The 12,221-nt window shown below is 46.1% G+C and overlaps 5 non-coding genes across 5 annotated transcripts; all 5 read right to left on the minus strand.

The window, feature by feature from the left end:
* Positions 1-209: 209 nt before the first annotated feature.
* trnav-cac (transfer RNA valine (anticodon CAC)) lies at positions 210-282 on the minus strand. Its single transcript has one exon. It is a non-coding gene; the product is annotated as a tRNA-Val (tRNA).
* A 2,861-nt stretch (positions 283-3,143) lies between these two features.
* Positions 3,144-3,216, minus strand: trnav-cac (transfer RNA valine (anticodon CAC)). Its single transcript has one exon. It is a non-coding gene; the product is annotated as a tRNA-Val (tRNA).
* Positions 3,217-6,073: 2,857 nt separating this feature from the next.
* Positions 6,074-6,146, minus strand: trnav-cac (transfer RNA valine (anticodon CAC)). Its single transcript has one exon. It is a non-coding gene; the product is annotated as a tRNA-Val (tRNA).
* A 2,861-nt stretch (positions 6,147-9,007) lies between these two features.
* Positions 9,008-9,080, minus strand: trnav-cac (transfer RNA valine (anticodon CAC)). The gene has a single exon. It is a non-coding gene; the product is annotated as a tRNA-Val (tRNA).
* A 2,861-nt stretch (positions 9,081-11,941) lies between these two features.
* trnav-cac (transfer RNA valine (anticodon CAC)) lies at positions 11,942-12,014 on the minus strand. The gene has a single exon. It is a non-coding gene; the product is annotated as a tRNA-Val (tRNA).
* Positions 12,015-12,221: the final 207 nt, after the last annotated feature.

Below are 12,221 nucleotides of genomic sequence, written 5' to 3' on the forward strand. Positions count from 1 at the left end.
CTACGCTCTCAAACAGAATGGCATATGATCAGAACGATGTTGGAGAAAAACTTTACAATGCTTTGCACAGTAATTAAATGGAATCGCATTGCATTGCACGACGAGAGAAGATTTATTCAAGCAAATTCGAAGGCAGGTTTGCACATGGGAAAGCAAGCAAGAAAGCTCCGTTCTTGTCGATGTCAAAGGCTGCAGTTGAAGAGCAAAGCAGTTTCTGCCCAGTTTCGAACTGGGGACCTTTCGCGTGTGAGGCGAACGTGATGACCACTACACTACAGAAACAAGCCGCGGTCGCAGCCGCTGCAGCTCAGTGACATCCAACACAGAAAGTTGAAGCCATTCTACCTTTCGCCTTTCTGTTTCCGTTAACTCGTTGTTTCATGGGACTTGTTTAATTTTGGCTATGTGGTGAGCATGGACGAGATACACCGAAGTATCTGTTTCCACGCGGTGTAACCGCGTTGTGTTGTGTTGCTTACACCTGCTTTAAAGAATTACGTTTTTGCGGAGCTTACCGTCGCAGTCTGTGGCAAAATCATTTAGTCTGTTCGACGGCTCACGGGAAAGGTTGCATTGTGAAGCACTGCAGAAACGAACGACTTCCTTACTTTTGCTCCGACTGACCATACTCCGTGAAAGTTTCCCAGATTCTCAGTTGAGGATTTTTGCAGCTGGAAGTTACCTCAGAAACCCTGTTAATTCGTAATGTATTGAGCGAATCGCAAAACAGAAAGCATTTAACACGGAACACAAACAAAACTGGAAAACCAAATGCATTTTCAGACACAGCGAGCATGAATGCTAAATGTGAGACAGTCCGGGGGCATGAGCCATAAAGTTATCACACAAATAACAACAGGGCAATTCCAAACTACTCTTTCAAACATACTGGAGCCTGAGTGCACCACCACTGCCCAGACAATGCTGCAAAGAGACAAAGAAAGAACATAATAAGAATGGGCCATAAAAAGTGAATTTCACCAATCACAGTCTCGATTAGATTACCTTTCCCTTCCGATGACTCCAGGACGGAAAAGGAGGAAGTGGGAGAAATTCAATAACATATGACATCGAAATACATTGGAACGATTTTCTCATTGGCCAGAAAACCAAATAACGACGAGTCGAGTCACCGTAGGACTCTGTTTCGCAACAACAGTCTCCATTCGGTTCCAGTAAAAGCTCAACTTGCCTGGAACAGAAAGCAACAGTGGAGCCGCTGGCGATTTTCCGCGCGGGAGGCGAACACGATCATGACAGCACAGACACTTTGGAAAATTCGGCACTTTCCCACACCGCAGGAAATTCCCTGGGAAGCAAACTCATTTTGCTTCTGTTTCAAACAGAAATGCAGCAGGGGAATGAAACAGCATTTAAACCAGCAGCTCCGCAGAAACGGCAGCGGTGGGATTCGAACCCACCCCTCGGGCGAGACGGGAGCCTTAATCCAGCGCCTTAGACCGCTCGGCCACACTAGCAACACGCGCGCGAGTCCATTTTCTTGCACTTCCAATTGTTTTCCTGCATAACAACAGATGGAAACTCAAGTGAAAAAGGTTCCATGATCCCTCTCCGACTCGCACAGCTGCTGGGATGTGCCCGTCTACAATATCAATTTCTCAGCAGTTAACGATAGCCCATCAATCCAGACAAAAATCACTGGTAAGCTGAGTCTATCTTCTCAGACTGGATTCAGAAACAAATGTATCTGTGAGTGCGTGAGAATATATGATCGGTTATGATTGGGTCAAATTACCATGAGCTACTTGACATTACCGCAATTTCGATTCTTGCTTTGCTAAATGATTTCACCCATTGCTCGAAACAGGACAACTTACACGTTTACACGGAACATGAAACACACCGGACTACAGGGAAAATGCACAAAGCTGAGCAGGCCGTTTCCCAAATCATACCGTGCAGCATAGTTTCAGGCACTGTGTCTGTTTTGCAGAATAAGGTTCCCAAAGAATGTTCCATCCTAAAACCGGAGGTAGTATTACAATCCGAGAACGACAGACTACATTGTAAGGAAGGTCTGACCTCGGGGCCGGTTCGAGATGCCACTTTCCTTGCCTTTTACCTTAACCGTGCAATTTGCTGCAGAGATTATCACACCTGGACATGAGCCTCATGGATACCAACTGAGTTGGAAACCTGTGTGGGAATCGATGAGAAAAAAGCGACTCAATAAATTTTAACAAGTTCCATGGTGCTTTTTAGAAATGCAGTTTCTGTTCACCTCAATCCAAAAGGCAGTATCTGAACATAGTAACAGAAGTCAAAAGGTAATTACCTCACCCCACCCCCAGTCCGGAAGAGGTGCTAACTGCCCTTGATTGCTGTTTGTTCATGATGTGAAGAGCTCTCACGCCTGAGTCACCGTCACGTCTCTGGTTGCTGAGTGAATCACAAAGAAGGACTTTCTCCAGAGCTGCAACTGCCTCACTTCCCCACTCGCCTTCCCCGTTTACATTTTCCTGCTCGTCAGTGATTTAAAGAAAACCAAATGGATGCGATGTCATTCTGTAGCCTCTCTGTCGATTCCTCCGTTTCAGTTCCAACGTGGCTTAGATCTCGGGGCGCACCTTAATACTAGCGACGCTATGAAAGCACAGGTCCAGATGTTCCTCTGAGAGTGTAATTTCTTTCATTGCTGTTGCTGATTGAATGAGCCACTAACGTGTGAACTGCTCCAAAACATGATTCAGGACCTCTGGTGCCAATTCTCGCACGTTGAATAACGACAGACACCTTCCAAATGAGGTCTTTCAGAGACGACTTTGGGATACATTTGACAGACAGACTAGTTGAAGAATCCGTGGTGCACTGTGACACCAGCACATCAGCTTCTTCCCTGTCTTTGAACCGGGCCGCCTGCGCAAGGAATGCGAATGCGGTAATGCTTTTCGTGGAAGGATCAGAAGGGGGTAACTACACGCTCAAACAGAATGGCATATGATCAGAACGATGTTGGAGAAAAACTTTACAATGCTTTGCACGGTAATTAAATGGAATCGCATTGCATTGCACGACGAGAGAAGATTTATTGAAGCAAATTCGAAGGCAGGTTTGCACATGGGAAAGCAAGCAAGAAAGCTCCGTTCTTGTCGATGTCAAAGGCTGCAGTTGAAGAGCAAAGCAGTTTCTGCCCAGTTTCGAACTGGGGACCTTTCGCGTGTGAGGCGAACGTGATGACCACTACACTACAGAAACAAGCCGCGGTCGCAGCCGCTGCAGCTCAGTGGCATCCAACACAGAAAGTTGAAGCCATTCTACCTTTCGCCTTTCTGTTTCCGTTAACTCGTTGTTTCATGGGACTTGTTTAATTTTGGCTATGTGGTGAGCATGGACGAGATACACCGAAGTATCTGTTTCCACGCGGTGTAACCCGGTAACGTTGTGTTGCTTACACCTGCTTTAAAGAATTACGTTTTTGCGGAGCTTACCGTCGCAGTCTGTGGCAAAATCATTTAGTCTGTTCGACGGCTCACGGGAAAGGTAGCATTGTGAAACACTGCAGAAACGAACGACTTCCTTACTTTTGCTCCGACTGACCATACTCCGTGAAAGTTTCCCAGATTCTCAGTTGAGGATTTTTGCAGCTGGAAGTTACCTCAGAAACCCTGTTAATTCGTAATGTATTGAGCGAATCGCAAAACAGAAAGCATTTAACACGGAACACAAACAAAACTGGAAAACCAAATGCATTTTCAGACACAGCGAGCATGAATGCTAAATGTGAGACAGTCCGGGGGCATGAGCCATAAAGTTATCACACAAATAACAACAGGGCAATTCCAAACTACTCTTTCAAACATACTGGAGCCTGAGTGCACCACCACTGCCCAGACAATGCTGCAAAGAGACAAAGAAAGAACATAATAAGAATGGGCCATAAAAAGTGAATTTCACCAATCACAGTCTCGATTAGATTACCTTTCCCTTCCGATGACTCCAGGACGGAAAAGGAGGAAGTGGGAGAAATTCAATAACATATGACATCGAAATACATTGGAACGATTTTCTCATTGGCCAGAAAACCAAATAACGACGAGTCGAGTCACCGTAGGACTCTGTTTCGCAACAACAGTCTCCATTCGGTTCCAGTAAAAGCTCAACTTGCCTGAAACAGAAAGCAACAGTGGAGCCGCTGGCGATTTTCCGCGCGGGAGGCGAACACGATCATGACAGCACAGACACTTTGGAAAATTCGGCACTTTCCCACACCGCAGGAAATTCCCCGGGAAGCAAACTCATTTTGCTTCTGTTTCAAACAGAAATGCCGCAGGGGAATGAAACAGCATTTAAACCAGCAGCTCCGCAGAAACGGCAGCGGTGGGATTCGAACCCACCCCTCGGGCGAGACGGGAGCCTTAATCCAGCGCCTTAGACCGCTCGGCCACACTAGCAACACGCGCGCGAGTCCATTTTCTTGCACTTCCAATTGTTTTCCTGCATAACAACAGATGTAAACTCAAGTGAAAAAGGTTCCATGATCCCTGACTCGCACAGCTGCTGGGATGTGCCCGTCTACAATATCAATTTCTCAGCAGTTAACGATAGCTCATCAATCCAGACAAAAATCACTGGTAAGCTGAGTCTATCTTCTCAGACTGGATTCAGAAACAAATGTATCTGTGAGTGCGTGAGAATATATGATCGGTTATGATTGGGTCAAATTACCATGAGCTACTTGACATTACCGCAATTTCGATTCTTGCTTTGCTAAATGATTTCACCCATTGCTCGAAACAGGACAACTTACACGTTTACACGGAACATGAAACACACCGGACTACAGGGAAAATGCACAAAGCTGAGCAGGCCGTTTCCCAAATCATACCGTGCAGCATAGTTTCAGGCACTGTGTCTGTTTTGCAGAATAAGGTTCCCAAAGAATGTTCCATCCTAAAACCGGAGGTAGTATTACAATCCGAGAACGACAGACTACATTGTAAGGAAGGTCTGACCTCGGGGCCGGTTCGAGATGCCACTTTCCTTGCCTTTTACCTTAACCGTGCAATTTGCTGCAGAGATTATCACACCTGGACATGAGCCTCATGGATACCAACTGAGTTGGAAACCTGTGTGGGAATCGATGAGAAAAAAGCGACTCAATAAATTTTAACAAGTTCCATGGTGCTTTTTAGAAATGCAGTTTCTGTTCACCTCAATCCAAAAGGCAGTATCTGAACATAGTAACAGAAGTCAAAAGGTAATTACCTCGCCCCACCCCCAGTCCGGAAGAGGTGCTAACTGCCCTTGATTGCTGTTTGTTCATGATGTGAAGAGCTCTCACGCCTGAGTCACCGTCACGTCTCTGGTTGCTGAGTGAATCACAAAGAAGGACTTTCTCCAGAGCTGCAACTGCCTCACTTCCCCACTCGCCTTCCCCGTTTACATTTTCCTGCTCGTCAGTGATTTAAAGAAAACCAAATGGATGCGATGTCATTCTGTAGCCTCTCTGTCGATTCCTCCGTTTCAGTTCCAACGTGGCTTAGATCTCGGGGCGCACCTTAATACTAGCGACGCTATGAAAGCACAGGTCCAGATGTTCCTCTGAGAGTGTAATTTCTTTCATTGCTGTTGCTGATTGAATGAGCCACTAACGTGTGAACTGCTCCAAAACATGATTCAGGACCTCTGGTGCCAATTCTCGCACGTTGAATAACGACAGACACCTTCCAAATGAGGTCTTTCAGAGACGACTTTGGGATACATTTGACAGACAGACTAGTTGAAGAATCCGTGGTGCACTGTGACACCAGCACATCAGCTTCTTCCCTGTCTTTGAACCGGGCCGCCTGCGCAAGGAATGCGAATGCGGTAATGCTTTTCGTGGAAGGATCAGAAGGGGGTAACTACACGCTCAAACAGAATGGCATATGATCAGAACGATGTTGGAGAAAAACTTTACAATGCTTTGCACGGTAATTAAATGGAATCGCATTGCATTGCACGACGAGAGAAGATTTATTGAAGCAAATTCGAAGGCAGGTTTGCACATGGGAAAGCAAGCAAGAAAGCTCCGTTCTTGTCGATGTCAAAGGCTGCAGTTGAAGAGCAAAGCAGTTTCTGCCCAGTTTCGAACTGGGGACCTTTCGCGTGTGAGGCGAACGTGATGACCACTACACTACAGAAACAAGCCGCGGTCGCAGCCGCTGCAGCTCAGTGGCATCCAACACAGAAAGTTGAAGCCATTCTACCTTTCGCCTTTCTGTTTCCGTTAACTCGTTGTTTCATGGGACTTGTTTAATTTTGGCTATGTGGTGAGCATGGACGAGATACACCGAAGTATCTGTTTCCACGCGGTGTAACCCGGTAACGTTGTGTTGCTTACACCTGCTTTAAAGAATTACGTTTTTGCGGAGCTTACCGTCGCAGTCTGTGGCAAAATCATTTAGTCTGTTCGACGGCTCACGGGAAAGGTAGCATTGTGAAACACTGCAGAAACGAACGACTTCCTTACTTTTGCTCCGACTGACCATACTCCGTGAAAGTTTCCCAGATTCTCAGTTGAGGATTTTTGCAGCTGGAAGTTACCTCAGAAACCCTGTTAATTCGTAATGTATTGAGCGAATCGCAAAACAGAAAGCATTTAACACGGAACACAAACAAAACTGGAAAACCAAATGCATTTTCAGACACAGCGAGCATGAATGCTAAATGTGAGACAGTCCGGGGGCATGAGCCATAAAGTTATCACACAAATAACAACAGGGCAATTCCAAACTACTCTTTCAAACATACTGGAGCCTGAGTGCACCACCACTGCCCAGACAATGCTGCAAAGAGACAAAGAAAGAACATAATAAGAATGGGCCATAAAAAGTGAATTTCACCAATCACAGTCTCGATTAGATTACCTTTCCCTTCCGATGACTCCAGGACGGAAAAGGAGGAAGTGGGAGAAATTCAATAACATATGACATCGAAATACATTGGAACGATTTTCTCATTGGCCAGAAAACCAAATAACGACGAGTCGAGTCACCGTAGGACTCTGTTTCGCAACAACAGTCTCCATTCGGTTCCAGTAAAAGCTCAACTTGCCTGGAACAGAAAGCAACAGTGGAGCCGCTGGCGATTTTCCGCGCGGGAGGCGAACACGATCATGACAGCACAGACACTTTGGAAAATTCGGCACTTTCCCACACCGCAGGAAATTCCCCGGGAAGCAAACTCATTTTGCTTCTGTTTCAAACAGAAATGCAGCAGGGGAATGAAACAGCATTTAAACCAGCAGCTCCGCAGAAACGGCAGCGGTGGGATTCGAACCCACCCCTCGGGCGTGACGGGAGCCTTAATCCAGTGCCTTAGACCGCTCGGCCACACTAGCAACACGCGCGCGAGTCCATTTTCTTGCACTTCCAATTGTTTTCCTGCATAACAACAGATGTAAACTCAAGTGAAAAAGGTTCCATGATCCCTCTCCGACTCGCACAGCTGCTGGGATGTGCCCGTCTACAATATCAATTTCTCAGCAGTTAACGATAGCCCATCAATCCAGCCAAAAATCACTGGTAAGCTGAGTCTATCTTCTCAGACTGGATTCAGAAACAAATGTATCTGTGAGTGCGTGAGAATATATGATCGGTTATGATTGGGTCAAATTACCATGAGCTACTTGACATTACTGCAATTTCGATTCTTGCTTTGCTAAATGATTTCACCCATTGCTCGAAACAGGACAACTTACACGTTTACACGGAACATGAAACACACCGGACTACAGGGAAAATGCACAAAGCTGAGCAGGCCGTTTCCCAAATCATACCGTGCAGCATAGTTTCAGGCACTGTGTCTGTTTTGCAGAATAAGGTTCCCAAAGAATGTTCCATCCTAAAACCGGAGGTAGTATTACAATCCGAGAACGACAGATTACATTGTAAGGAAGGTCTGACCTCGGGGCCGGTTCGAGATGCCACTTTCCTTGCCTTTTACCTTAACCGTGCAATTTGCTGCAGAGATTATCACACCTGGACATGAGCCTCATGGATACCAACTGAGTTGGAAACCTGTGTGGGAATCGATGAGAAAAAAGCGACTCAATAAATTTTAACAAGTTCCATGGTGCTTTTTAGAAATGCAGTTTCTGTTCACCTCAATCCAAAAGGCAGTTTCTGAACATAGTAACAGAAGTCAAAAGGTAATTACCTCACCCCACCCCCAGTCCGGAAGAGGTGCTAACTGCCCTTGATTGCTGTTTGTTCATGATGTGAAGAGCTCTCACGCCTGAGTCACCGTCACGTCTCTGGTTGCTGAGTGAATCACAAAGAAGGACTTTCTCCAGAGCTGCAACTGCCTCACTTCCCCACTCGCCTTTCCCGTTTACATTTTCCTGCTCGTCAGTGATTTAAAGAAAACCAAATGGATGCGATGTCATTCTGTAGCCTCTCTGTCGATTCCTCCGTTTCAGTTCCAACGTGGCTTAGATCTCGGGGCGCACCTTCATACTAGCGACGCTATGAAAGCACAGGTCCAGATGTTCCTCTGAGAGTGTAATTTCTTTCATTGCTGTTGCTGATTGAATGAGCCACTAACGTGTGAACTGCTCCAAAACATGATTCAGGACCTCTGGTGCCAATTCTCGCACGTTGAATAACGACAGACACCTTCCAAATGAGGTCTTTCAGAGACGACTTTGGGATACATTTGACAGACAGACTAGTTGAAGAATCCGTGGTGCACTGTGACACCAGCACATCAGCTTCTTCCCTGTCTTTGAACCGGGCCGCCTGCGCAAGGAATGCGAATGCGGTAATGCTTTTCGTGGAAGGATCAGAAGGGGGTAACTACACTCTCAAACAGAATGGCATATGATCAGAACGATGTTGGAGAAAAACTTTACAATGCTTTGCACAGTAATTAAATGGAATCGCATTGCATTGCACGACGAGAGAAGATTTATTGAAGCAAATTCGAAGGCAGGTTTGCACATGGGAAAGCAAGCAAGAAAGCTCCGTTCTTGTCGATGTCAAAGGCTGCAGTTGAAGAGCAAAGCAGTTTCTGCCCAGTTTCGAACTGGGGACCTTTCGCGTGTGAGGCGAACGTGACGACCACTACACTACAGAAACAAGCCGCGGTCGCAGCCGCTGCAGCTCAGTGGCATCCAACACAGAAAGTTGAAGCCATTCTACCTTTCGCCTTTCTGTTTCCGTTAACTCGTTGTTTCATGGGACTTGTTTAATTTTGGCTATGTGGTGAGCATGGACGAGATACACCGAAGTATCTGTTTCCACGCGGTGTAACCCGGTAACGTTGTGTTGCTTACACCTGCTTTAAAGAATTACGTTTTTGCGGAGCTTACCGTCGCAGTCTGTGGCAAAATCATTTAGTCTGTTCGACGGCTCACGGGAAAGGTAGCATTGTGAAACACTGCAGAAACGAACGACTTCCTTACTTTTGCTCCGACTGACCATACTCCGTGAAAGTTTCCCAGATTCTCAGTTGAGGATTTTTGCAGCTGGAAGTTACCTCAGAAACCCTGTTAATTCGTAATGTATTGAGCGAATCGCAAAACAGAAAGCATTTAACACGGAACACAAACAAAACTGGAAAACCAAATGCATTTTCAGACACAGCGAGCATGAATGCTAAATGTGAGACAGTCCGGGGGCATGAGCCATAAAGTTATCACACAAATAACAACAGGGCAATTCCAAACTACTCTTTCAAACATACTGGAGCCTGAGTGCACCACCACTGCCCAGACAATGCTGCAAAGAGACAAAGAAAGAACATAATAAGAATGGGCCATAAAAAGTGAATTTCACCAATCACAGTCTCGATTAGATTACCTTTCCCTTCCGATGACTCCAGGACGGAAAAGGAGGAAGTGGGAGAAATTCAATAACATATGACATCGAAATACATTGGAACGATTTTCTCATTGGCCAGAAAACCAAATAACGACGAGTCGAGTCACCGTAGGACTCTGTTTCGCAACAACAGTCTCCATTCGGTTCCAGTAAAAGCTCAACTTGCCTGGAACAGAAAGCAACAGTGGAGCCGCTGGCGATTTTCCGCGCGGGAGGCGAACACGATCATGACAGCACAGACACTTTGGAAAATTCGGCACTTTCCCACACCGCAGGAAATTCCCCGGGAAGCAAACTCATTTTGCTTCTGTTTCAAACAGAAATGCCGCAGGGGAATGAAACAGCATTTAAACCAGCAGCTCCGCAGAAACGGCAGCGGTGGGATTCGAACCCACCCCTCGGGCGAGACGGGAGCCTTAATCCAGCGCCATAGACCGCTCGGCCACACTAGCAACACGCGCGCGTGTCCATTTTCTTGCACTTCCAATTGTTTTCCTGCATAACAACAGATGTAAACTCAAGTGAAAAAGGTTCCATGATCCCTCTCCGACTCGCACAGCTGCTGGGATGTGCCCGTCTACAATATCAATTTCTCAGCAGTTAACGATAGCCCATCAATCCAGACAAAAATCACTGGTAAGCTGAGTCTATCTTCTCAGACTGGATTCAGAAACAAATGTATCTGTGAGTGCGTGAGAATATATGATCGGTTATGATTGGGTCAAATTACCATGAGCTACTTGACATTACTGCAATTTCGATTCTTGCTTTGCTAAATGATTTCACCCATTGCTCGAAACAGGACAACTTACACGTTTACACGGAACATGAAACACACCGGACTACAGGGAAAATGCACAAAGCTGAGCAGGCCGTTTCCCAAATCATACCGTGCAGCATAGTTTCAGGCACTGTGTCTGTTTTGCAGAATAAGGTTCCCAAAGAATGTTCCATCCTAAAACCGGAGGTAGTATTACAATCCGAGAACGACAGATTACATTGTAAGGAAGGTCTGACCTCGGGGCCGGTTCGAGATGTCACTTTCCTTGCCTTTTACCTTAACCGTGCAATTTGCTGCAGAGATTATCACACCTGGACATGAGCCTCATGGATACCAACTGAGTTGGAAACCTGTGTGGGAATCGATGAGAAAAAAGCGACTCAATAAATTTTAACAAGTTCCATGGTGCTTTTTAGAAATGCAGTTTCTGTTCACCTCAATCCAAAAGGCAGTTTCTGAACATAGTAACAGAAGTCAAAAGGTAATTACCTCACCCCACCCCCAGTCCGGAAGAGGTGCTAACTGCCCTTGATTGCTGTTTGTTCATGATGTGAAGAGCTCTCACGCCTGAGTCACCGTCACGTCTCTGGTTGCTGAGTGAATCACAAAGAAGGACTTTCTCCAGAGCTGCAACTGCCTCACTTCCCCACTCGCCTTCCCCGTTTACATTTTCCTGCTCGTCAGTGATTTAAAGAAAACCAAATGGATGCGATGTCATTCTGTAGCCTCTCTGTCGATTCCTCCGTTTCAGTTCCAACGTGGCTTAGATCTCGGGGCGCACCTTAATACTAGCGACGCTATGAAAGCACAGGTCCAGATGTTCCTCTGAGAGTGTAATTTCTTTCATTGCTGTTGCTGATTGAATGAGCCACTAACGTGTGAACTGCTCCAAAACATGATTCAGGACCTCTGGTGCCAATTCTCGCACGTTGAATAACGACAGACACCTTCCAAATGAGGTCTTTCAGAGACGACTTTGGGATACATTTGACAGACAGACTAGTTGAAGAATCCGTGGTGCACTGTGACACCAGCACATCAGCTTCTTCCCTGTCTTTGAACCGGGCCGCCTGCGCAAGGAATGCGAATGCGGTAATGCTTTTCGTGGAAGGATCAGAAGGGGGTAACTACACTCTCAAACAGAATGGCATATGATCAGAACGATGTTGGAGAAAAACTTTACAATGCTTTGCACAGTAATTAAATGGAATCGCATTGCATTGCACGACGAGAGAAGATTTATTGAAGCAAATTCGAAGGCAGGTTTGCACATGGGAAAGCAAGCAAGAAAGCTCCGTTCTTGTCGATGTCAAAGGCTGCAGTTGAAGAGCAAAGCAGTTTCTGCCCAGTTTCGAACTGGGGACCTTTCGCGTGTGAGGCGAACGTGACGACCACTACACTACAGAAACAAGCCGCGGTCGCAGCCGCTGCAGCTCAGTGGCATCCAACACAGAAAGTTGAAGCCATTCTACCTTTCGCCTTTCTGTTTCCGTTAACTCGTTGTTTCATGGGACTTGTTTAATTTTGGCTATGTGGTGAGCATGGACGAGATACACCGAAGTATCTGTTTCCACGCGGTGTAACCCGGTAACGTTGTGTTGCTTACACCTGCTTTA

The sequence above is a fragment of the Chiloscyllium punctatum genome, chromosome 18 (genome assembly GCF_047496795.1).
Source record: "Chiloscyllium punctatum isolate Juve2018m chromosome 18, sChiPun1.3, whole genome shotgun sequence".
NCBI classification, from domain to species: domain Eukaryota; kingdom Metazoa; phylum Chordata; class Chondrichthyes; order Orectolobiformes; family Hemiscylliidae; genus Chiloscyllium; species Chiloscyllium punctatum.